At 53.3% G+C, this 27,036-nt stretch overlaps 1 long non-coding RNA gene across 8 annotated transcripts in view; it reads right to left on the reverse strand.

Moving 5' to 3' along the window:
- The window catches only part of LOC139702066 (uncharacterized), a 140,817-nt gene that overhangs the window by 3,580 nt on the left and 110,201 nt on the right, over positions 1–27,036 (reverse strand). For all 8 annotated transcript variants that reach the window (XR_011704651.1, XR_011704648.1, XR_011704652.1 and 5 more), the window contains one exon: positions 3,705–3,803. This is a non-coding gene — a long non-coding RNA (uncharacterized lncRNA). The remainder of the gene's footprint in view (positions 1–3,704; positions 3,804–27,036) is intronic.

Here is a 27,036-nt window from a genome sequence, read left to right on the forward strand (position 1 = left end):
TCAAACGCAATGCATCAGAAACCTCACTATGAAACCACAAGAAACAGCAATAGAGAAATGGGCCAATACCGAGGTGGTGTGAAAAGACGTTTCTGTTTCAAGTGTGGAGTTGCGAGTGGGCCAGGAGTTCTTTTATTGCTGTGAAAAACTGAATAAAGGAAGTCACCTTTACACACGCCCTGGTAGCTAAAAACCAGAGCTGGCTCGTGTCCATAGAGAGGAGGGCAGGAATGACCTGATGCTCTCTCACCAGGGCCAGAGGGGGCCAGGGCGGGGATACAGGCAGGGAACAAGAGAAGCCACCAGGGCAGACAAGGCCAGGAGAGGAGCCCAAAAGAGCAAGGGGGCAGGGGATGTCCAAAGCAAAGTAGTCCATTGTCTTCACCTGTTTTCTGTTGCTATAACAGAGTACCCAAGGCTGGACACTTTAAAAAAAAAAAGGTTCATCTGAGCTTATAGTTCTGGAGGCTGGAAAGCACAAGATCAGGAGCTGTGTCTGATCAGCTTCTGGTGAGGGCCTCATGGCAGAAGGGCAAGTGGCTGCACTCAGAAGAGGAAAGAGGAGGCTGCCTCTCAGGATAACCAAGCCATTCCACCAAAAAAGTATCCAGCAATCCCTGAGGTTTCCACCCCGCTGACCCAAACACTCCCCCGGGGCCTCATCTCCCAGCGCTGTGCCTAACAGACTTGAGGCTCTGGCACATGAACTTCTGGGGGAGAGACTCCAAGCACAGCACCAACCAACAGGGAAGAGCATCCTGCTGCTGTCCAAGGAGGGCCACGGTGAGAGAGAGCAAGGCTGAGGACGCCGGGAGCCTGACAGGTCGGGGGGGAGGAGAGGCAAGTCAAGGACTCTCACTCACTGAGCATTTCTGCCATCCTCCTGGCCACCCCAAGCAGGTACAGGTCACTTGAAGAACGTGCCAGGGTTACATGGGGAGGGGAGGCCGAGTCGGGGGACAACCCAGCGTGTTCCTGTACCTCTATTCCACGGCAGGGACCGAACACAGTCCAGGCTCCTGCAGAGGAAGGGGTGACCACCTCCTGTTGGCGTGGCGCCCAGGTAAGTGACATCTCAGTGGGGTGCAGTAGACAGGCTCTCCGTGGTGGTGGGGGGGGCACAGGCAGAGCCACAAGCCCGCGAGCTGATGCGGGGCCCTTTCCAGGACCCGCTCAGGAATCCCAGCACCCGGCTGCCCTGTCCCCTGCTCCCAGCAGCTGGATCTCGGGAAACGGCTCTCCTTTCACCCTCGGACGGCCTGGCCCTGCCTCTCTGCTCACAGAAGGCGGGTGACACAGCTGCCTCATGGCCCGGCACCAAGGGCTGTTCTTCCGCTTTCAGCTCCTCTGCCCCGGTGCCTGGAGTCCCCTGCCCTCTCCTCCCGTCCCGGGACAGCCCTGCAGGTGCAGCCGGGGATGAAGACCCTCAGAAAAGGACGCTCCTGCTCCCCAAGCCCCCAGCTGGACAGGAGCAAGGCTCCTGAGACACCCCCCCAGGACTGCCGGAGCCGAGCAAGGCCCGTGACGCGAGCAGGAAGGACCTCAGCTGTACACACTGCAGATGAGCCTCCTCCCCCGACGTGGGAATCGATCATGAAATGAAGATGAACGGCCGTGGGTGGGAACACGCGGGCGCCTGCGCTCCCGCTCCAGCCGACGGAAGGCAGCTGCATCGCCACTCAGCAGCTTGGCTCCCGGGAGGCCCACTCACGGGCACCCTTCAAGGGCACGGGGCAGCAGCCTCCTGAAGGCCTCCCTGTGCAGAGATGGGCCCTCCCTGCCTCCCATGCACACCCAGCCCTCTAGAGCATCCGCGGGTTCTGCATCTGCAGATTCAACCAACTGCAGACGGAAAACACTTGGGGGAAAACCTGCATCTCTACTGAATGGTAAAGACACCGTCACTGTTCCCCAGACAATGCAGTGTGACAGCTACTTACAGGGCATTAGCTATAATACGCGATCTAGAGATGATCTGAACTACACGGGGGGATGGGCATGGACTGTAGGCAAATAGTACTCCAGAGCTGCCAGGGACCTGAGCATCCTTGCACCTGGAACAATTCCCCTGAAAACGCCGAGGGATGACTGTGCTCATACCCCACGTGCTGCCCGTCTCCCTCACCTGACTGAAGGACAAAGCCTCGCTCGCTCCACCTCTGCATGTCCCGGGAATGCTGAACACCAGGGCAGACCAGGTCCCAAGTGTGTGGAGGGAGGCTGCGAGGGACACCATATCAGGGACACCACATCGTGCAGCTCTCTGCAGTCACCTGTCTGGGCTCACTTCCCAAAGCCCTCTCACCAGCACCACTCTCTCACCTCCTCTCCATCCCTGCACACCTTTCAAATTGGTGGTGGGATCACACTGTTTCTATTTCACCAGGCAATTAATTCTTTCCAACATCTTGGGGTATTTTTTTTTTAATTTTTTTTTTTTTTGGCACTGGGGATTGACGGCTGACTCCCATCCCCAGCCCTATTTTGTATTTTATTTAGAGACAGGGTCTCACTGAGTTGCTTAGTGCCTCGATATTGCTGAGGCTGGCTTTGAACTTGCGATCCTCCTGCCTCAGCCTCCGGGGCTGCCGGGATCACAGGCATGTGCCACGGCGCCCAGCTGGAGCTGTATCTTAAGCTGCCCATTGCAGTCGAGTGCAGGGACTCATCAGCTCTGCTTGGGACAAGGGCTGCACACAGCCCCAAAGGAAATTCACAAGCCAGCTCCCAGGCTGACTGGGTGGTGGGTGAAGGGCAGAGAGCACATGGTCTGGCACATCAAAGGAACAAATCAATACGAAAAGACCTCTTTCATCCCAGAGCACTTACTTCCTCCTCCTCACGGGCAGTCTGCTAAGCTCTGGGTGTCCACCCTCATGGGACACCCACAGCAATCTCATGAAGCAGGCACTGATACCGTCCCTCGCCTCCAGATGCAGAATCTGGAGCTCAGCGAGGCTGAGTGATTTGCCCAAGGTAAGGCAAGAGTCCAAGTGGGAAGACTGAGGTCTGCCGAAGCCCCGGCCTCAGCTCCCTTTATTCCAGGCAGACACAGACGTAGCACAGCTGGAGCACGTGACGGAGGGGAAAGGAGGAAGGAGGAAACGCAATGATCCGACTGGGCAGAGGAAGACCTCCCAATCCGCCCCCCCCCCCCCAGGTGTTGTGACCTGATACCTGACCCACCTGCTCCTCCTCTCCCCAGAGAAGTCTCCAACGTCAGAGCAAGACAGATGCATAGAAGTGGGGAGCTCAGCCAAGAGACGGTGGTGGGCTCTCCCTCAGCTAGGCACCGGGAGAGCAGCCTAGGCACAGGACTGTGGGCAAGGCAAGGACCAGGGCAGTGCAGCCGCAGCACACTGGCTTCCCGGGCAGTCGAGGGCAGCACAGGAACCAAGAGACCCCTCCCACCTGGGTGTCGTGGGAGCTCAATTACCACTGCAGCCAGCGTAGAGGGGACTTGCCCCTCTATGCAGGAGACCCCTCCCACCTGGGTGTCAGGGGAGCCTGAAACAGGCACAGACAGGGTAGAGGGGACTCGCTGCTCCAGGCGGGAGACCCCTCACACCTGGGTGTCAGTGGGAGCTTTTATACCGCCACATCCATCCGCCACACCCATTCGCCACACCCCACATTCTGTTGCTGAGACCACCAATTCCGAAAGTCACATTTGCTCCCACAAGGCTCAGGAGAACATCCCTTACCTCAAATATCCTATCTTTCCTTCAGGGAAGTCCTGAGGGGCTGAATAGAGATGCATTTTCTCAGATGAAAAGCACTTAGATCCCAGGTGTAGCCAGATTCTAGAAATACATAAGAAAAAGAGAATTATTAATATCAATGTTTCTCTTGAATGGATTTGATAAAAAGATGATTCATTCAATTATAAAATCAAAACTTCACATTCACTATATGCCAAGTGAAAAGCAACCCCCTGAAAGAGACATTTATTTGCCAACTATTATGTGCCAAGTCCTATGGGATGCCTTCTATACCTTTGGAGATCGGATCCGATATCCCCGTTTCAGAAAGCACACAAGCAGCCCAGCCAGAACTGGCACTTGGGTCCTCCTGACTCCCAAGTCCCTGCCCATCAATCCTGTCTCCTTTCCTACCAGAGCTTTTCAGTCATCTGATAGCAAGAATTATGGGGGGAGAGGAGCAAGACACAACCCAATAACTTCATGCTGGGAATGGCTCGTCCTTGGAGGCCCGGCTCATCCCGTAGATGGTGGAGATTGTGTGAGCCAGGCACCTGCATCAGATTAACTTTGTCAGAAATTTTATCGAAGCTCCACACAATCATCTAGCATGTGATCTGTGGTCAACATGCATTACTTACTCAGGGAACAAAAATTGTAGTGTCATCAGAGATTGCTATCTTAACTGATCATTGAGAGGGTTCCATGGGGTGGCCAGAAGGATGGGACCTTGCAGGAAGGAGCATGGAGGCCCCTGGCCTCATGGCTCAGGAAGACCCTCTTAGGCTACCCCAGACCTGGCCTGGTGTTTGTCTGGGGGCTCGGGCACATACCGTCTCTGTCCTTCGAGGACAGTGATGCTCCAGTGTGGACTCCACAGAAAGCCACATTGTACATTTACAATCACATTCACAGCGGGGTGCCCCCTGTCCCTAAAGCAACCCAACATGTTGGCAGTGACATGGTTAAAGGGATGGGGCTGTCGGCACAGGCTCAGGACAGAGGACACTGGAAAGTTCTGAAGGGGGATTTGCCTTCAGTTCTAGGAATACTGGCCAAATATCTCTGCCCCACAGGTGGGAGCAGTGGGCAGGGCAGCTTATGTTTCCCAAGCCACGATGAATCCCCCTCTCTCCTCTGGGAAGGGCATGGCCATGTTTGTTGCTTCGAGGCAACATTCTCCCCTGGGGGGTCAGCACCCCAGACAGACCTGCAGCAGCTCAGCACAGTCGCGCCTCCTCCTGTAGAAGTGCTGGTCCACCCGCCCAGCGTGCAGAGCCCGGTTCTCAGCAGTGCAGGGTGGATCCCCCCAGAGGAAAAGCACTATTGGCCGCCGCACACTCAGACACCGGCCCTGGCGCCTCTGCACCCACCCGGGCTCCCCGGGCACTTAGGCAAGGAAAGCACCTTTTGCCTTGCTGTCAAGACACACTCTCTTGGTTGCCCAGAAAGGACAGCAGGACTTCCTGGCTGACAGTGGCTCTTATCAGACCTCCTGGGCTGGCACCCACCCCTCCTGCTCCAAAGGTCTTTTAGGGGCCTCAGCAAGTTAAACCCTGAGCCTCAGGTGGTTGTCCTGAAGACTTGTTCCTAGCCTTGAGAATCTCCGCAGAGCATAAAATTAAAAGCACTTAGACATGCACCTCTTATTGTCACTTAAATGGAGGCCTGAGATTTCACTGCTTAGATGACTCCTAAGAAAAAAAATAAAGTCTCCCCTCTTCCTAGCTCCTGGGTGACTCCCTCGGCGCAGGGACTCAGCCCCTGGGGCTGGGGAGACTACGTGAGGCAGGGAGAGTCCAGAAGAGACCAGGGCTGGGGCAAAGGTCCCCAGCTGCAGCCAGGCTGTGGCCCTCACTTCCCAGTTCAGCCATCTGTGAAATGGGATGGACTGAAGCACTGCCCACCTCCCGGTGTGCCGTGGGCGACACTGGACAGCACAGGAAGGAGTGGCTCTGTAAACTACAGGTGCCTTCATCACGACCACTGACCAGCACACCCTGCCAAGGATGCTCCGCTCAGGACCGTCCCATGGAACCCCACTGAACACCCACGGTGATCCTGGGGGGTCAGGACACAGGTACATTCTCATTTTAAAATGGAAACTAACACTGAGGCCAGCTAAGGAGGCTGCGGGACCCCTAGCAGAATGTGCAGGTGAACCATTGGTTTGCCAGCTGCCCCCCACCCCCGTGTCGGCACGAGCTGTGGGAACAGTGATAACACAGATCACTGGCTCCTGTAGGAAAAAGAACCTCTCTCCAAGGCAGCCTAATGTTCTTAATCAATGTGTTAACCACACGCAAGGAGCGATGTCCCAGGGAAACTAGGGGCTCATTTTTAAGTTTCCCTAGGGGCTGCAGGCACAAGGGAGAGAGGCCTAGGGTAGCTGGGGGCCCAGAGCCTGGTACAAAGTGGGAGGGTCCCCATCCTGTCTACACTCTGAACCTGGACAGCAGTGGGGTCACTCCCACACAAGACAAACCAGGGGCAGGAGAGTGGTGCAGCACGGGGCGGCCATGGGGAACCCGCTCAGATGTCTGGGGAGCCCGGCAGAAGAACGGGGAACAGGGAGAGGCCCAAGGTGTACCATGAGCCAGGGCCTAGGCCTGGGGGGCCGCCACCCAGGCCTCCGCCATCTCCCCTCAACACAGCCCTCAAGGACAGGAAAGTCACTCGCTCTGGGTTGAAAGGACTCTGCAGGTGACCTGTTCCAACAAGTTGTGGGCCCTCTAAGGATGCTCACAAGTTTCCCTGATGTCTCCAGGATTGCAAGAGCCCTACTCCAGCATACTCTGCTGTCGAAGGAACCCGGGCCACTATGACAGGAAGATCTAGGCCCCCAAGACCTCCAGGACACAAGAAGCAGAGAGGTAGAGAGAGCCCAACCCCTTAGCCGTTCTGCTTCGAGGTCTGCCAGCAGAATTCCCACTGTGTCACCAGTGCCGGGTCCTCTATTCCTCTCGTAAGCCAGAAGGCAGGGTTGTATTATCTTCCCTTCTCCACCCAGAAGGGGAGGCAGGGCCTGAGTCACCACAGTGGAGCTCACCTGTAATACCAGTGACTAAGGAGGCTGGGCCAAGAGGATCACAGGTTAGAGGCCAGCCTCAGCAACTCATACCCTCAGCAATTTAGCAAGACCCTGTCTCAAAATAATAAAGGGCCAGGGATGTAGCTCAGTGGTAAAGCACCCCTGGGTTCAATCCCTAGGACCAGGAAAAGGTCAAAAGAGAAGAAAAGCAGCACCCACCGCACGGGTGAGACACAGCACCCAGGCTGCACCCACCGCTGCAGCCAAGCAGCCTCTCCTCTGGGGCAGGAACCTTGAACACCACCTACACGTGGCCCAGGTAGTGGAGCCAACTGGACACACAGATTGCAGCCAGGACCAGCTGCCCCCCAGGCAAGGACCCTCAGCCACCTGGACAGCGGGAGAAAGCCAGCCATGAAATAAGACTGGCACACAATTTTGACCTCAAAATCAGCCAAACCCCATCTGCCCACTGCAAGTAGACCATGGGATGGACTGTGGCCCCTACAGCAGCTCTGGATGGCAGAGGGTGAGACCACTTTGCCCCGGAAGTTTCTGAGTACAGGCCAGCCTGGGAATATGTCGCTGCCCTGAAGGAAGCCTCAGAAAGTGACACAAACCCAGATATGGCCAGACGTCTCCCAGAGGTCAGCAAGCCCGGCTCCCATGCTCACCAGATTCCAACAGGTACAGGCTGCCAGGCCAGAGCTAGTCCCCACCAGGTTGCTGTGTCACCACGGGCAGTCAACTTAACAACCTCTCTGGTCCTTGCCTGTAATCAGGCATAGAGTGGCTACCTTCCCAGATCAGGGTTGCACCGTGATGGATCGATGGACATAGTCACTGATAGCCACAGGGGAGGGGACCACCAAGGATATAGGGGACGTCGTCGAACAAGTGGTGAACATGAGCTTTCAAGTACGAAGGCCCTAACCCAAACCAGGGGCATTCTACCAAACGACTGGCCAGACCTCTGCAACAAGGTCAAGGTTGGGGAACCGCCAAGGAAGATGCTGCAGGTTAAAGGCAAGGTGAAGGGATATGGCTGCCATGGACAAGGGACTCAAAATCAGGAAGAAGTCGTCCAACAGGACATCAGGATGCCGGATGAAACTGGTCCGTGCATTAGATAATTCAGTTGCAGCAATGCTACATTTCCTGAGTCTGACAATCCCACGGTGGTTACACAAGAGAATCCCTTGTTCTTCAGAAATGCATCCTGAATATTTAGGGATAAAAGGTCATGGCTGCACCTTATTCAAACAGGGGAGAGAGAGGAGAGTTTTTGCAGTGTAAGCTAACAACTGGTGAATCTGGGTATACAGCAGTTCTTTGTATCACCCTTGTGATTTTTTTTTTTTTCTGCTAGTTTGAATGAAGTCATCAGAATAAAAGATGATCAAAGGTTAAAGACAAGGAGAGACACAGGTCTAGGGAGCTGAGAACTAACCTTGCTCATGCAAGCAAAAAATAAAGATCTTTCTAGCATAACCCATGTTACCTACTTACAAACGTTGCAATTCACGGTGTAGAAAATTACAAAAGATAAAACTGAAATTCAACTGAACCACCACTTTGTCCCACCAAGGAAAACAAAGGAGAGTGGATCATTACTGTCATTAATGTGACCCAGGAGCAGTTTTTCACAGGACCAACAGAAACAAACAGGACACAGTCTTCCCATCAGGCAGCCAGGTACATGGGTGAGCTGGCATCTGAACCCAGGTTGCCAAACAGGGATTCCACAGGCAGTGGGAAGGTGGGTACTTCAGGTCAGCACGGCAGCAAGACCAGCATTCCTCTGCCTCAGAGACTCGACCCTGAAACCCAAAGGTGGACTGCAGGGGCCCCAGCCCATGTCTCTCTGCCCTCTATGTATGAGCACAGTACTGTACACAGCAGGTGCTCAATACTGTTAGTAGACACAGTCACTGACATCCATCTTTTCAACAATACACAGACTATCTTTGGAAGACCCAATAAACTGGTGACAGGCAGGTCATCTGGGAGACAGTAATCTGGGGACACAGGCAGGAGGCTTCAATGAAGTGCTTCTCCCTGTTGGATGTTGTGTCTTACTGCTGTGATCTGAAAGTAGTCTGTCCCCACTGAAGCTCATGTCGAAGTGACCGTCATAGTGGGAGGTGGGGCTGCAAGTTGTTCAAAGGCACTCATGCCTTCCTTAGGCCTGGGTTATTTCTCATGGATGAGTGAGTTCTTGCTTGCTTTCATGGGGCTCGACTAGTTATTAAAATAGCATATTGTTAAAAAGCAAAACTGCCCTTGGTATTCTGCCTCTTCTGCACCTGCTGTCTTGTCCTTCTGACTTCTGCCATGTTATGAAGCAGAATGAGGCAGCTGATAATCTGGGATTTCCTGGCCTCCGGAACAGTGAGCCCAAATGAACTGCTTTTCAAATCAGCATCTCAGGTGTTCCATGATAGCAAGAGGAAACGTGCTAAGAGGCTTATTCCAATTTCAGCAAAAGAATAAGACCACTTTTTCAAAATGTATTTTAATTAATTCCTTCTAATAGCAAAATTTATTTTCTACTTAAAAAAAAAAATTATTTTGTTTTGTTTGAACCCCAAACAATAAATGACTGCAGTTACCATGTGAGCCTGTTCTGTGCTCTGCTGTGCAAGGCCTGGTCTCTGGCACCAGCTGTCACTCAGTGAACACCCTCCTACTGGGTGAGGACAGAGGGTCTAGAAGGACTAAAGACTCAGGAGCAGCAGCGACACAGGGGATCAGGCGTGGCTAAGGCCAAGTCTGTGTGTGTCTGAAATCCCAGCTCTGCTGCGAAACCCATGGAAGGGAGCTGGCCCCCACTAACCCTGACCCCAGCTACCAACCCCGACAGTGCACCTGCCAGGAAGCGGACGGTGCTTCCCGACAACACAGGAGGCAGGCAGGGTTCTTCCCATCCCCATCTGACAGCTCAAGAAACCAGGGCAAGAATGGCCAGGAAAGGCGCCCACGGTGTCCACAGAGGACAAAGGGTGGTAGGAGGGGGAGAAAGTTGAGCCCCAGCAACCAGGCTCTGGAAGCCTGCGCCTTCCCCAGGAGGGACAGGGAGGTCCACCAAGGCCCTGTGGAAGAGGGTCCAGAGCTGGAGACCACTGGTTTCCAAGCCAAGTGGCCTGGGGGGCTGTATGGGTGAGTCAGGCAGCAGCGCCCAGCAGCACTGTCTCCTGTGGGGGCTGCAGGAGGCGAGGTGCTCTGGAACCATCAAGTGCCCTGTGAATCTCACCACTGAAACCAGGACCTAGGGGTGTGGGAGCAAAGAGACTGGAAGGCCGCTGTGACGGGAGGTTTTCCCTGAGCCGTGGAGGCAGGGTCACCTCCTCGACCACCTCAGACTTTCCTTTATGTACCTACTCTTGCATTCAACTTTCCCTCACAAACATCCTCCCACCGTAGTTAGGGGTGTCAAGTGATTAAGTCACCACCAAAAGTAAATAGTTTCATTTCTCCAACCCCAAAAACCTCCCTTCCTGCCAGCATGCTTGGGTCTTGTCACCTAGAACATCAAAGCCACTGCTTTCAGTAAAAGCCTCTCTGATCACCTGGGTGACTTGTGCAGATAAACACAACCACCATGCCCCGGTACCTTCCTCCTGCTCCCGGGGAGCCCAGGGCGTTGGGAACAGAGCCGCACACCCTGCGCCTCTCTCCTAGCACCCAGCCGCGGCCCTGTCCCCATCAGGGGCTTCCTGCACAGGAAGGAGGCTGGATCAGGCAATCTCTATGCCTCTTTCATATCTAGAATTTACTGATCTCATCTCATTCTCGCTGCTCAGAGTCTCTACTTCCTGAACTGTAATGACAGCTCATTTGCATACAGGAAAAAAATCTAAGTGGTTTTGTATATACTGTAGTTTTTGGTGACTCACAGAAAGAAAAAAATATATATGTGTATGTACGTGTATATGTGTGTGTGTGTGCGTATGTGCACGCGTATGTGTTTCCACTTAGTTCCATTCTCTAATTACTCAAGTGATGTAAAATCACTGAGAATGGGACCCCAGGGGAAGTTCCAGGCTCCTGGGAGTTAAAACACCAGTGAACCTAAGTTCGGCAGGGAATTTCCCACGGTGGACAGGTGCACCAACTGGTGAGTTCAATGGAGATTCCCCTCCCTGAGAAAACATCCCAGACCCATTCAACTCTCCGTTCTCAATAAGCCATCTTCTAGAGAGCCAAGGATACACTGGGCCCAAAGTTGGCCCAGAGCCCACAGTCCAGGAAGTCACACCCCCAGAATGAAGGTCGAGTCTTCCAGGAAGCCAGATTGAACCACCGCCCACCTCAAAACCCCTAGATTGTAAACTCTGAAGGAACAGCACTGGTGCCCGATGTGTAACAGGATCAAAATAAACCACTGCCAAAACAGTAAATATTTGCTGCTTCCTACGAAGCTTAGATAATTCCCTTCCACAATACACTGAGTGCTTCTTACATGCTGGGTCCAGAGGACAAAATGGGAACAAAGCACCTACATATCCATTTGGCCATCACTCAAGGCAGTGGGTGGAAGCGCAGGTAGATGATGCTCAGCTGCCGGTCCTCTCGAGAGGCCATCTGGATATCACTACCTCGGGTCAAGGTAGATTATCCTTCCAGGCAAGGCTACAAGCAGTGACAGATAAACCTCACCCTGATTTAGGGCAACTCTCAAAGGTTGTTCTCTTTCCTGGGTGCCTGTAGGACTGTCCGTTGTTGTAACGCCGTCACAGCTTGACCTCTCCCTCTGTCTCATCCTGGATTCATCCTCCTGGTCACCCCGCTGTTGATCCCAAAGGCACCCCATGATAAACTCTGCTCACTAGTCTACATCTCCACAACTGCTGCCCAGGGAACCCAGCATGCACCCAGAAGGTTCCTACGGTCTGTGCTCAGGTCCTGTGGCACCAGGATGAAGACCAGTAAGTACAGCGAGCAGCACTCCTAGGTGCGAGCTGCTTCCCTGGAGCACCATGTTGACCAGGATGCCGAAGCCGCCCGGGTTCACAACCGTGATCAGTGTGAGCGACGGAGAGCGTGCAAACACTCGCGCTGCTTCTAACACGGGGCTGCGTCCCGGTGGTTGAGGTGGACACCCATTTCTTTATCTTTGTTTGCCCAACACCCTGTACAGGCATGATGGCTGGCAAAGCTTCTCTAGAGATTAGGTGAACGTACGAACAAATGGATGATGGACCCATACGGCTGCTGAACGTGAAAGCCACTTCTGAAACTGCTACCCAATAAATGAAGGGCAACGATGACTTCGTGTGCATTTAATTAGTGATTCGCCATGATTCTCAGGTACCGTTAGCCATGAAGGTGATGACTAAGGTACTCATGGAGAACTCCCTGGAAGAAATCGGCAGCTTGTGCCCTGCAGCCTGAAAGAAAGGAGAGAACATACAGGAAAAGCACTGGCATTAGCAAGCTGAGTCCTGGCTCTGTTCATGAGCTACCAGGTAAACACCACCACCTCATCACTGTGACAGCCCAAAGGGGCACGGCAAGGGGACAGTCTGTCCCTGTAACATCTATCACCGTGAATGTGGATTCCGACTGCCTTTGACCAGTGGAGACAGTTGACAGAAGGCACTAAGATCCATCACTGCAGCTTGCAGACTTAATCCTATAGTGATAAAAGCCATCACGCTCCTGGGACCCGCGTGATGGGTGACAGCTGCTAGCCCATGCTTCAGAACGAAGGGAGACTTCTTGAAGAAGCCATCCTTGGGTTGTCCACAGGGGCTTCTCTCCCCCGCTCTGTCACTCTCTTAAAGCAGCTGGGGGCTGGCACCTCCATGCTGAGAAGCAGCCTCAGGGGCAGACCTGGGCCAGGAGAAACCTGGATGTGGCCTCCGTCTCCCTCCTGGATGTGACAAGACCCCGAGGCTAGGCTCATTCAGGGCCCCCCAGGAACTCACTGCGGATGGTGAAGCCTGGAAAAGGAGATGGGGGTGTTGAGGGGAGAAGGGATGAGGCCAGCGGTGAGTGCAAGGGAGTCCTGAGAACGGCGGGAGGGAGGGGTGGACTGGGCCCGAGACATCACGGAACCAGTGACTTCACGGAGGCACATTATGAAATGCTGTGGTGTGTTCTAGAAAACACCAGTGCCTCTGGCCTGTTATTACAGGTCCCTAAGCTGAAGCCATCTCAAAAATGCTGGGCCATCGAGGATGGAGTCCCACGTCGCAGGGAGGCAGTGAAGCTCAGAGAGCAAGCAGGCGGGCTGTGCTGAGAGCGACCTGCGCTGGGATGGGGCTCCACCACTTCCTTCCTGCACAGCCAAGGTACACAGGGCCCAGCACCTCCCTGAGCCTGGGGCCTTTTCTGAGATACAAGGTGGAGGATATGGAGCTCCTGGAGCGCCCGCAGGAATCACAGAACCTGTGTGAAGCGGTGGACACAGTTAGTGGTCACTGAGCGGACGCTGGTCTTAGATCCGTGGTTCGTGGCCTTGTGCTGCTTCCCAACTGTGCTCACAAATCCCCCGGGGTCCAGGCAATTCTCCTGCAGGTCAGTTCTGAGGACTTGATGTAGATGAGGTGGGGACAGCAGGAGAACAGCCACTCATCTTGACCAAAGCCGCTCTCCTCTTTTTTTTTTTTGGGGGGGGGGGTACGGGGGGGTGGGAATACTGGGGATTGAACCCAGGGGTGCTTTACCACTGAGCTCCCTCCCCAGTTCTCTTAACTTTTTACTCTGACACAGGGTCTCACTAATTTGTTTAAAGCTGGCCCCAAACTTGCCATCCTCCGGCTTCAGCCCCCCAAATCGATGGGATTACAGGTGTGCGCCTGGTTTAGCAGCTTTCCTTTAACGAGTTAATTATTTGGACAAGGCTGGTGCCTAAGATTTCCGTTGTCAAAGCAGGTGGAGGGGTTAAGAAAGCACCAAAGCTCCCAGTCTCAGCCTTTCATTTTTCTAAAGAAAACGCTGAAGGCTCAAAAAAGCAAAAAAAAAGACTCCTCTGAACTCATTTGGCAATTCACAGGCGAGGACAGGGGCGCTGAAGCTGGAGGCCCCAAGGCTCACACTGCAGCTGGTACACACAGGGAGAGGCCTACAGTGCCGGAGCGCCAGGGAGGGGGACTTGGCGTCCCAAAGAAGATTACAAGGCCTCGTTGCTAAAGCCTGTGGAAGGAAGAGTAAAGGAGATGTCCAGTGGAGGCCAACCCCAGGCACAGGAAGAGTGACCCCTCCCACATCCTCGAGAGCCAGGCTGGCTGGACTGGGAACCAGCCCAGGGTCCCTGAGGGCTACAGCTTCAGAGCTCCCAGAGTCAGAAAGGGGAACCCCAGGTTAACAAATGCCAGGACTGAGAAGGCGGGGGGGGGGGGGGGACTAAGAGCAGGACAGCCCCTTCCTTGTCTAGAAATCACAGCTCCCAGGGGACTATCCTGTCATGTTCCAAGTCACCTGTGGGTCTCCATCTGCCCCCAAAGTAGTCCCCTCTGAGCAGTTTCCTGACTTCTCCCAGAGCAGAAAGGAGAGAAGACAAAAAAAGAAATGACTTCTCTCAAGTGCAAGTGCTCTCGAGTGACCCCGGGTCAACTATCACCCGAGGAATCAGCCCAGGCAAAGGAAGGAAGCCTGAGCATCGGAGAGAAGATCAGCACAGGGGAATCACTCATCAGGCCGGGATCTCCACCTCCCCCGTGCAGGGCCCTGGGGCGGGGGGGCTATCACTTAGACACCAGCTCTGAAAGGCAGCCTTTTTGTCCCAGGATGGGCAAACTGAGGCTCAGGGAGTCTACTTGAGACAGCTGGACCTGAAAGCACACTGCAGAGAGCGCCATGGGTTCACAGAAAGACCTGCTTGATGTGGGGCGTTCCGGTGTCCCTTTTGCTTTCCTTCACATCCTCTCAATTAGGAATCATTTAATACACACACACATAGATATATAAAATATATAATATATATAAAGGGAAATCAGCCTGTAGGAACATGGTTTTATTCAATAAGACATAAATTTCTTGGAAGGGGTGCAGGCAACAGCCAACGCACCAGAATGCTGTAGAGGGGAGTCCTGCTCTAGAGAAGGATGGAAGAGGTGACCTTTGAGGTTCTTCAAATGCTGAGATTCTGGGCTGAACACGTAGCTCAGCGGTAGAGCACTTGCCTAGCATGTGAAGACCCCAGGTTCAATCCCCATTACCACCAATAAATACATAAGCCCTAAGATTCTGTACCTCTAAGTTGAAATTCCAATTCCCATCCTATGATTCCTGCTCAGCTGAATATGGGTATTTCTACACATCCAAGCACACACCACTGGCTCTTTAAAATCCAGCCCGGCCTCTTCCAAGTAGCCTCAGCCTTCCTGGGGAGGAAGGCTCCAGCCAGAGGCACGGCACGGCAGTCAGCAGAGATACAAGGTGCTGGAGAAGCCTCAGCCCCACAGGATGTGGTGTGTGAGGCAGCAAGAGAAAATCAGAGAAAGCTATCTAGAAACGCAAGCAACCCACAAATAAAGAGACTTAACAGGAACACACAGGGACTTTTCTTCTTTTTTTGTTGTTGTTGTTGAGTTAGGAAGCCCAAAAATAATTGAAGGGAGGTGTGTCTCAAAGTTATTTCTAAAGAAAAACCCTACCTTGCTCATAAGAAAATCCTAAGGGTAAAAGTGTGAAGTTTAAAAGTCATAAAAACCCCGAGTCCGTCCAGTGAGTTCATGCAGAACTCGAGGATGTGAGGCGCGGCTGTTTGAGTCCCAGCCTTCCAAGGGGAGCCAACGGGCTAATCGACTTCCACACAAAGGCTCAATTTTGAAATTCACTGGTTTTAAGTGAAGGCTGCAGTGTAACTGGCTCAACTTGAAAGAGTCCACATGGAAAGTAACCAACTTGGTTCAAGAAGCAGCCAAAGTTAGCACTCCCAAAGAGAGTGGTAAACAAGCAGATGGAAAGAAGAACAGGACCTCACTAAGGGGAAAAGGTACAACCCAACAAGGGACCATTCTGCACCATTGGGTTTTCTGAGCTCATAACACCCAGGGTTGATGCCACTGTAGCGAAAGTGACATGTCCACGTGCTAACAGAGGAAGCATAAGCAATCCTGTTGGAAAGTAATTTGGTAATAAGGATCTGGAATCATAAAGCCATACCCTTTGACTCAATGATCCTTCTGCTAAGAATCTGTCGGAAGGATTTTCCATCAAAGGCATGTGCACAAAGATGTTCACAGTAACAGCAATGTTACTATGTAACCCTTATGTGTAACAGAAACTCATTAGAAACTTTGATTTTCAACAACAGGACTGGCTTGAATATGATTTATCAAAGAACCATTACATATGCTTTAAAAATGATAATTTACAAAGTGTTTTAATAAAATAGATAAATGTTTATAACATCGGATAAAAAAAAATGGCTACAGATTATTTCCCCCCTATATCTATGCCTGTGTAAATTCTCTGTTCAGTGTATGAATGGAGCATATTGGATATCTGAAGCATCGTGATTAGTCACGGGGGCTGCTTATTGATTTTGTCTTCTCCAATTCCATTCTTGGCAACGACAATGCTGTTGGTGCAATATGTGACAGCAACCATGGTGGTGACATTTTACTGGTAAAACTGCAATAATGTATGGACAAGAGCTGGGACAGAACCCTGGGGCACTAAACACAGAACTCAGGCTATGAGAAAAGATCAACTCGGGAGGCTTTTGAGGATTAAGTCAAAGAAATGTGATCTCTAGGCAGAGAATGGAAAATGTAGGCACGATTCAGTCCTTTTCCTCCTCCCCAGGATGCCCTTAGGGTTGAATCCCAGATCTGTGTGCATTCAAATGTCCTACTCCTAATACATAAAGCCCTATGGAGAGGCCTACAGATGATTTAAATCTGAGTTTCCTAAACTAAGTATTTTTCAAAAAGGTAACTCAGGTCAGCAACATGTTATGAGGAACTTTATTTTCCTTTCATTTGGAACCTGGGTAGAATTCCAGAGTGGACAGGAACCCTAACAAGGACACTACAAGCACAGACAGCCAGATTAAGGGCCAGCGCTCTGCAACCTCAGGGACCTTAGCTTATCCTGACACCAATACTGTCAGCCTTTTGCCTCCGAGCAGACCCTGTGTCCTTAGTTTGACATTCATAAAACAGGGCCAGTTCAGAACCCTCCTCCTGCAGAGGCGTGAGGCGTGAGGATTAAGCCCCGCGGGCAACAGTGACCTCTTTCCCTGTCTCCATTACCCTGATGTCCTGACTGGTGTGTCTCCCGTGTCTTCATGAACCACATGTACACAGGTGGCCAGGGAGTGCCCAATCAAATGGCCAAGTGAGGTTCAACCCTGGCTGGCATCAGGGTCATCTGGAAGCTTCCAGAGGCTCCAATGCTCCTGTCCTTCCCACAATCAGCTGGTTCTCTGGGCCCCTGGGATGGCTCCTCCTTATAGCTGAGCCCACTGTGCCACTGGGCTGGAGTACAACGGGCAAAGCAACCAGCAATTTCTCCTTCATGTTCCCAAGACAGCACGGGGCAGAGGTCTTCCTAAATGAACAGAAGCCACGGTTCAGGAGCTCTTTTTGGAACAACTCAGCAATCTTTGAGAGACTGGCCAGGGGTGATTGGCTCCCCAAATCCTGCCCTGCTGCTCAGTCCAGCAACTTCCTGCAAAGCAGTCAAGTGGGCCACCTGGAGCGACGTGCCGCAGAGGCCAGTGGGAAGCACTGATCAACATGGCAGTGACAATGACAGGCGAAGCCTGGTGCAATGCACAGTTTCCAGGTCTTGCCGCAGCCCCTACAGGATGGAGTGTAGCAGCGACTGCTGAGCAATCTGCAGGGCCCCCAGCAGCAGGCGTCCAGGGAGGTTGAGGCCAGATGTCCTGCCTTTCCCGGCTCTAAGTGCAGAAAAGGCACAATGACTCTCTGGCTGGCTTTTCAAGGGTGGTCTGAGTAGACGAGGGGCCTGCGCATGCTAGGCAAGCGCTCTGCCACTAGGCTACAACCCCAGGCCAGTGTCGTCTTGATGACAGAGATCCCAACCATGCAACTGTTAGTGAGTCACACTCAGGGACCATTCAGTGCACACCCTGTTCCTAAAAGGTCAGACAGAAAAGACATCTGTGTAACCCCAGGTGTTTGCAAGATCTCTCAAGATCTCCCACTCTGCTCTGACAGATCCAGAATTTCCCAGGCTGCCATTTGGAAAACTCAGCGCAATGCGCTTGTGGAACGAGCCAGCGGTCCTTCCAGAGCCATCCTTGAGCTCCACTCCTCCTGCATGCCGCTGGTAGCTGGGCACCACCATGAACCAAGAACAGGGACCCAAGAGGAAGCAACACCCAAGCCATGGGATTCCAGGAATTTCAGATCCAAAGTGCACGCTCCAGGCAGCCCCATGCATACTACAAGCACTCAATAAATGTCAAAGGAGGTAAACTGACCAGAGGGACTTTCCCATGTACATATGAGGCCTGTGTGTGATGGAATACTTCTCAACAAATCTGCCTTGGGCAAGTTCTAGAACCACCATGAGCACCTCTCCTTATCTGCATGTATGAAGCCGAGATTAAAAGGAGTCTTCAAATACCTGAAATACTTTACCCTTCCCTCTTTATGACAGGGGGAAGCACTGCCCATTAAGCTGTCCCTTGCTGAAGAGCTACCAGGGACACAGGGTGAGCCTTCCTAAAGTGGCCTCACAGCCGGCCCAAGCCTTGAGCCACTGCTGGGCAGGAGTGTTTACAGACCTCGCAGTCCCGCCCAGAATACGCACCCCATGAAGCACCCCAGTGTCCTCAGGGCTGCCTGACACTGGCCTCTGCCATTTTTGTTTCCTTCGGCCAACAGCATTTCACAAGCCTACCTGTACCCACTACTGGGGCTGGGGTGGGGATCTGGGGCACTCGGCAGATGAGGACTCGGACTTCAGTGACCCAATCCAGGTTATGCCCTCCCTCTACCCGCTTCTCCAAGCTCTCCAGAGCCAACCTCCCCTTCTCCCCAGTTCATCGCCTACCTCATTCATCGCCTACCTCAACAGGAGGTTCTAGGTGTGGCTTTCAGTTCAAGCAGAGGCCCTGACCTTCTGACCTGACCACTTGTGATCAGCGGGTGGACACTCGTTCCTGTAAAAAACACCCAACCTGCAATCAGCCTGCGTATGTGTCCCAGGAGTCTCCAGAAACAAACATTCATTATCCAAAAGGTCGCTCTGCTATCAAGATCTCCCAGAGCTGAGCATCAGGGACTCCTGGGGGGCTTCCCTTCTAGGAGTAAGGGGCCTGCGGCTCAGGGCCTAGCTCAGCAGCGGGCACCCCAGCCACAGCTCCTTCCGCTGTGACAGAGGGACAGGGTCTGAACAAACCCCAGGGAGGGTAAAGATATCCCACCAGCAGGTGCTCCCTCTGCATACCTGCAGGATGGGAGGGCAACCCAGCAAGAAAGGGGCATCCACAAAGGTCCTTCGAACATTCCACAAGCGCCTGAAGCTGACCCATGTCCACCTGCAACAGAGCCCAGAGCCAGAAAGGATAATGAGCAGAGACCGTCTTGAGATCCACCCGGAAGCCCGCAGAAGCCCAGTTGGCCCTTAACTGGGCTCAGAACCAGGCTCTCTAGTGGCACAACATGGAAAGCCAAGTATATCAGGTGGCCCAGTACTCCAGAACTATGTGGGGCAGCCACTGGCCAAGGGGCTGTTGAAATTTCCACCCATTAAAATTAATTCCCAGTAAAACTGCAATCCCTCAGTCACGACAGCCCCACTTCTGGTGTTCACCGGCCCCACACGGCCGGAGGTGACGTCCAGCAGGGCAGGTGAGAGAAAACTGCCACACCACAGCAAGCTCCACGCTGCTCCCAAGGCCTGCCCTGGCTGCCGAGAAGAGGGGCGATCCCCGCGGCCATCCTGGGCCTCAACAAAGGCTTACTTCCTAGACTGATGTGGAAAACTCCGGCACAGGAGAGAAACAGGCTGGTGCTCAAGAAGTTAAGAGAGGGACCCTGGCATGGAGCCCCCAGATTCGGGCCCCGGAGCAGCCCTGCCACTTCCCCGGCGTGTTAACTCCATGCGCTTCACGTCACCTCTGAGCACCTCTGCATCCCCATCCATGTCGTCGAGGTAGGGTACTGTCCCTGCCCCTTCCCACAGCTTTTAGGACTGTGAAGGGATGCCAACAGGCCTGTCACTTGGTTTTCTCTTACATGCCATCACCACCCTTCCCTCTCATCATGACAGCAGCAGCTACGCTGACCTGCTGGCACTTACTGGGACTCCTAATAATAAAATGTAATTTAATTCAAACCCAGCCACCTACCCTCCCCACCTGTCCCACCTACCGTCCCCACCTGTGCCCTGAACACAGTCTCTGCGTTATGACACTCTCTCTGCCTGGTTTCCGGTTGTGACTCTGCCTGAACTCAGGGTAAGCTTTCTGGATGGCGGCCATCCAGTAACCCCTGCCTCTTCTCCTCGCAGCAGGTCCACAACCTCAGGGTACAATGGAAGTTCTTCAGAGCTTGAAGCACCGTCCTGGGTCACGCCAGCAGTCGGCTTACCTGTCTGGCCCTGCCCTGCACCCGCTTCCCTACCTGTTTCACCTGAGTGATGCCCCCAAGGTGGCCTTCTAACCCACAGCAGCTGTCACTTCTTTTGAGAAATACCCCAAATTCATCATCCTCCTCCTTAGTGACTCCTCTCTGCAAGTTCCAGGTGACTGCATGAGGCCCTTCGCCACACTGAAGGCCTGGTGTTGGGAAGCCCTCAACAGGACGCCCCAGTAAGATGAATGGGGCAGAAACAGATGCAGCCAAAGGCTTGGGGTGGGGCAGAAACGGACCAAAGTGCAGCGGGCAGGGAGCCACCTTCACTGGGTGACAGGAGCCTGCAGCTGGAACATCAGAGAGAAGGGAGAAGTGGACAGGGCCCAGGGTGGCCCCTGGCTCAGAGTGGGGTGAGCACACTGCGACTTCACCCTTGCTGTGACTTTGCCAGGTCAGTGTCACCTTCTCAGGAACAGACGCTCTTCTTACTACCCAATGGGGTAACACCAATGCCAACACTGAACCTGGGCAGACCAGCTGCCTTAAGGGACAAAACAACTGTCCAGCCCCAGGAGTCACCCGTGGGCCGCTGGGCTGGGGGAGGGCAGGGCTTCACAGCGTACCCACCGCTCAGCCTGAAGGACATGGGCGCGTTTCACCTACTTAGGGGCAAAAGGTTGGAACTGGTGAACTTGGGTAAAATGCCTGTGGGAGCCCTTGGTGCTATTTTTGTGACTTACACTCATGTGAAAGTGAAATCATATCCAAAAAATTATATTTAATTGTCTAGGTTTAAAAAGAGGAAAAGAAAAAAAAAAAAAAAAAAGAACAAATTGGAAAACCGGAGAAGAGCCCAGGGAGCCCGACCTTCCCCAGGAATGCCGGCCCTGCCGCGGGCTGAAGGGTGTCCACCCCAACGACATTCCATGGAACGAATGCAGGTGGCCTTTTTTGAGAAAAGGGTTTTTGCGGATGTGACTGAGTTAAAGAACTGGAGATGAGTGGCCCTGGATTAGACGCCCTAAATTCAATGACAGGAGCCCTCGTAAGAGAGGAGAAGGAGGGACAGGCCCAGAGAAGGCCAGTGGAGGAGGAGGCAGGTCTCAGCAGGGCAGCCAGAAGCTAGGAGCACCCAGAGGCTCCAGGGGCTGCAGGGGGTGAGGGAGTTTCTTCCCCCCCGCCCCCGCCCTCAGGGGACGCAGGGCCTCGCCAACCTCCAGGCCGGGCGAGGACACACTTCTGCTGTTGGAAGCCACCACCACGTGGGGCGTCATTTTTTACAGCAGCTCCAGTAAAATAACAGGGAGCCTTCGCCTCGGGCCCCAGGAGGAAGCCTGGTGCTGAACAGGTGCCTTTCTGGAGACAGAGGTCACCAGCTCTGGTCCCATAAGTGGCTGGGGTTACAAGCTACTGTAACCTCAGGGCCAAGAAGGCGCCTGTAACCTCAGGGCCAAGGAGGCGCCTGCCCCACGACAGGCACAATCTCCAACACGTGAAGGAATGAGCCACTGGCCTTCTGCTGTGGGGGATGGGCCACCTCAAGTCTGGAGGACACGGCTGTGGGCGGGTGCTGCCACCTCAGGACCAGCTGAGATGCCTCTGTTTGTCCCACCCCCTGCTCATCCTTGTGGCCTTCTGAGCTCATTCTTGTCACAGGGCTCCTCGCATCTCAGTGCACTTTAGCAGGCTGGGCTCGCTCCTCTGCAGTGAGTCCCCCAAGGGAGGGACATCCCTACAGGACACCCAGCCCCCAACAAGAGTCACCAGGTGAGAACTAACCCAGAACTGGAAATAGACTCTGAAGATATTTTTAATCCAACTGATCAGTTGACATGAACGAACTGGGGGTCAAGAGCAGAACAGGGAACTGTCAGGATGGTGTTCCAAGGTGCCCAGACCAGAGGCCCCGCAGGACAGAGGACCCCATGCCTCCCTGAGCCAGCTCCCCACTCCACAGATCATTCCCTATTGTCTCACGGGCTGAAAATAGTGCCCAGCACAGAGCCTGATAGGTGCTGAGCGAACTTTTGCCAAGGGTGCCCAGAACTCAGGGCAGAGGGTGCAGAGCTGGTTTTAATATTTGCAACTTAAGCTGCTTTAAACAGATGGCAACTGTCTTGTGTGAAAATAAAATAATCTAAGGGTACTAAATCCCCTTGGGCTCATACTTCTAGAAACTTCTCTGCCCCAGTTTTCCATAGAAAAGACAGGAAGAGGTAAGAGGAGCAGGAATTAAATATCAAATGCTGTCCAGTATGGCCCTCAATCACACACCAAGCAATTGCCATGTGTCACCCAGATACTGGACACACTGGGGACCCAATGTGCACACCCTACTCCTGCCCACATGAAGCACACAGCCCTTCAGGGTCCTGTCCCAAATACCTCCACTGCCCTTCCCAAGCACCCCAGGGGGATGAGGCAATAACTACCCATCTCAAAATCCCCACCCGCTCCTCTGAAAAACAGGGATGCTAAAATGGAGGGGTGTTCCCATTAGACAGGAAGAAAGCTCAACCTGGGAGTGAGAAGACGCAGGCCCAGCCCTAAGAAGGCTGGACTTCTCAGCCCTGCTCCCTAAGAACATAAGCACAGGCCAGGTGTGGTGGTGCCCGCCTGTAATGCCAGCAACTCAGGAGGCTGAGACAGGAGGATTACAAATTTGAGGCCAGCTTGGACTCTGTCTCAAAATAAAACCAAAAAAGAGCTGGGGACGCGACTCAGTAGTAAAGCACCTCTTGGGTCCAATCCCCAGTAGCCAAACAAACAAGCATACCCAGCCTTCTCAGCTCCTCAGTCCTCCATGTCGCTGGAGCTAGAAGTGCACCGTGAGTGCGGCACCCACCCCAAGGATCTGGTGCAGGATGAAACAGGAGCAGACGTCCTGTGTTCAGTGACCAGCATCCGGTCTCTGCTCACCTCTCCTGCCTCCCCCTGCCTCTTCCCTGATCTAACTCCTTCCTCCCCTGAGCACCCCAAGTCCACGCAGTAGGGCCCATTGTATGTGGACAGTGTTCCCCATCCCCACCACAGCACTCGGACCTTGGCTAAACTGATTACCTGATTCTTCTAAATTTCCTCCCCCAAGCAAGAGACCCAAATTCCCTACGGGGAAGAAAAAAAGAGCATCCTACTCATTTCTGTCCTCCCAGGATGCAACACTGAGCCAACCTACAGCATGTGCTCGGTTAAACTCCTGTAAGTTAAGACAGTGTCCTCCTCATCGGGGATATTTCTTAAAAACTAAAACTTACAAAATGGTGATCTAGGCCTCAGTTTCTGCATCTGCAAAGTGGAGACAGACTCCAGAAAAGGGCTAACAGGAAGGAAGTGCCTCAGAGCCAGCCCTGCCGAGGCATTCAGTGATAAGTGCTCTCCCTATCTTCAGCCTGTTGATCTTCCTATCAGGGGGCATCCATCCAGATGGCTCCCTGGTGGCAGGCTCTGCCACAAAGATCCTATCTCCCACAACGGAACTTCAAAAGCATTGTTATCTGCAGCACCCACCTCAAGGAAGGTGGATTCCTAGATTCCTAGATGACCTCTTTGGCAAGCCCTTTTGGTTCTGGGCTCGCCCACAGGGCCTTATCAGCAATGTCCCCCAGCTGCTCTTTCCAGGAAGGGTGTCTCCTATCTCCAGCCCTCCAGGAGGCCAGACTCAGGGAGGCCAATGGGAGACAGTGCTGGGCCTCCACGGCCCAAGAGCTGGCTCCAGTCTACCTGCAGGGGCTCTAGGCCCTCCACCTTGGAACCTGAGTAATAAGAGGTGGGCTGGACCTACCAAATGGCCACCCTATCTGCCTTGGTTGATCCATTCTAGCAAGAGGGTGAGACTTAATCCGAAAGAAATGGGGGATATTTCCAGGACTTGCCTTATCCTGGTTTGCTCTGCAGATGACACCACTCAGTGCATGTGGGGAAGGACAGGGGCCAGGGCTGATACCCTTAAGGAGGGGGACCATTAGTGAATGCAGGTCCCTGATCCCAGGGTGGAGATCAGCCCAAGGAGAATTCTGCAGGGGCCTTTATGCACAGGGCTGGCGGCTGCCAGGGCTTGGCATGAAACCCTGGGGGGCTGTTGTTCTAGGTCCTCACCCTCTGCCCTTCCAGCTAGTTCTTGGCCTCCTTGAACCCCAGGCACTGAGCCACTAACAGCCAACCATGGGACAGCCTGAGCAGCGTCCAGAACATGCCTGCGTCTTGCCCTGTCCTGAAGGAGTCTGCAGTGAGAGCTCCCGAGGGTGCCCAGGGTCTCTTCCTTCCTGTGCCCACACTCTGGCATTCTCTGGAACATGGGAGTGGCTTTGTAAAAGCTCACTGAATGCACAGATGAGGGGAAAGGAAGCAATCGGGACTGATAAACAGCCATCGATTAACTTAGTGAGATACACTGTGTGGCTAAGCACGGGGAAAATGCCCCGTGTCCCCCTCCCGCCCTTCCACTCTTAAGGGCACACAGGTGGCCCCTGGCCTGGGCTTACCCCCACTGAATTCCAGCCTTAAAAACAACAGAATATGAGGATCCAGACACTTGTGAGGTTCTGCACCTTGGACAACTTACTGGAGAAATCCCTGTCTCCACAGAACCCACCTCCTGCGGCATTATGAGGATTCCATGCCATAAAGGACACAATGTGACTCAGAACCGGGCCTGGCACGAAGGTCCCAGGACCACAGGGATATGGTTGTCACAGCCACAGTGGTGTTCAGGGAAGCAGAATGCACTCTGAACAACAGAAGGCACACAGCCATGACCCTGGATGGCAGGTGTCATGATACCCTTTGAAGTTGAGACTAGGAATCCTAAATCCTGAGGTCAAATTCTGCCTCCCATCCGTGTGGCCTCTGGCACCTCACTTTCCCATTCTGAGCCTCATTTGGAAAACCCATCTTTAATTCTGTTCTCTCTCTTCAAAAGGTGGATCAAATAAAACAGAAAGCATAAAGCTTTCTAAGGCTGGTGCTGTAGGTGCTCAATAATTACATTATTTAAATGAATGAATTAACACCTCCCTGACCCTTAGATCAACCAGCCAACCAGTCCTTCCCCATGGCCTCACTCTCCGCCGCCACCCACCCCGTGTCTCCCATTTGCCTGCCCCCACCCCTTCCTGGAAGGTACTCAGCTTTGAAGACTCGGCTGGATTTTGATGCCAGGGAATTACACACCAGGGCCAAGACCTGAAAATACAACTGTCCCCAAACCACACAGTCCATCCCCTGCCCTGGGGCCTCATCCCATGGAACAGGAACAGGCACCTGGGAACAACAGCCCACATCCTGCCTGCAAAGCGGGCTGCCCGTACACACCTGTGCATGTCACCTCAGGGTCACACAATGCCTGCCGCCAGCCTCCAGGCAAGCCACAGGAAGGACTAGGCTGTGTGGCTCAAAGCAAGTCACTGCTCCAAGCCTCAGCCTCTTCACCCACAGAATGGAGAGCACGATCCGCAGCCTGCAGAAAACACGTTTAAACCACCCTGAAATCTGGGCGTGAAGAGGGGTTCATGTCACGAGCTGTGTAACCTTGGGGAAGTTGCTTGGCATCTCTGACCCTTAGAGTCCACATTTACAGAACAGGGTTGGCAATAATAGCAGAGGCCGAGGACCCCAGAGCTTGGAAACTTCCTTGGGAAGTATGAAAACCCCATAAAAGCTAGGCGAGTGGTGACAGGTCATTTCTATAGAGAAGCATAAAAGCAATAACGTTGGTGAGGACTACCCTAAAAATCATGCCCATCTAGACAGCGAGGCTATGGAGTGGGCACTCCAAAATCCAATGGCTGCAGGGGATGAAGCTCAGGGGTAGAGCACCTGCCTTGCAGGTTGAATCCCTAACACTGCGACAAAACAAAAACAAAACAAACCAACAAAACAACCTACTGATTAAAAGCAAAGACAAAAAATAAAAAGCCAAATAAATAAACAAGAACAAGCTTCTAGTAAAGGGGGGCTCTGGCTCAGATTTGCAGCAGGCTGTTTTCCATCTTTACCGAGAAAGGGGGACTTACTCAGCAATTAAAGCTGAAGGCGCGTGGCTTCCTCTACCAGAGACCACAGGACAGCAGAGGCCAAGCCTTCCCTGCCACAGCTCCCTGCACAGTGTGGAGACAGAGTAAGCGCTGTCCTGAGCGAACACGGTGGCTCATGCTCCCTCCGGGCCAGCCCAGGGATGACCTTTGAAGGTGCTGGGTGGAAGCAGGGAGGGCCCCCCACGGCCACAGTCCCACCAGCTTGGCTCACACTATCCTGGGGGACAAGCAAGAGGGATCAGCCTGGAGCAGTTGCCTGTTGGGGTCAAAGCCAGAGCTCTGCCCCACTCCAGGGGTCCCAAGCACTCTTCTTGTACACCACTGTGACATGCCGTGGGCTGGGAGGACACACACCCAACCACCTCGGTCAAGGATGGGTCAATTCACAGCCTTGGAGCCTAATAACCAAGTTCAAACCCAGCACTTGCACAACAGACTGGGCACCCGCGGCAAGTTTCTCCACCTCTTTATGAGTTCGGCATTTTATCTACAAAACAGAAAAAAATGCTAAGACTCCGGTGCATAACTTCCAAATCTAAGCTCTCGGGGCCAGAGTTTTCAGTAAATTGGAGCTTTGACTTGAATTAGCCGGTGGCTGTTTATGGATTTCATTTATGTCACTTATAGAGTTCCAGAGGTGGGGTGGCCTGAACTATAGGAATTTATTGCCTCATCCTGCTGGAGGCTGGAAGTCCAAGATCAAGGTGTTGCAGGTTGCTTCAGGGGCCTCTCCCCTTGGCATGCCCAGGGCCACCTTCTTACTGTGT

The sequence above is a fragment of the Marmota flaviventris genome, chromosome 15 (assembly GCF_047511675.1).
Source record: "Marmota flaviventris isolate mMarFla1 chromosome 15, mMarFla1.hap1, whole genome shotgun sequence".
NCBI classification, from domain to species: Eukaryota; Metazoa; Chordata; class Mammalia; order Rodentia; family Sciuridae; genus Marmota; species Marmota flaviventris.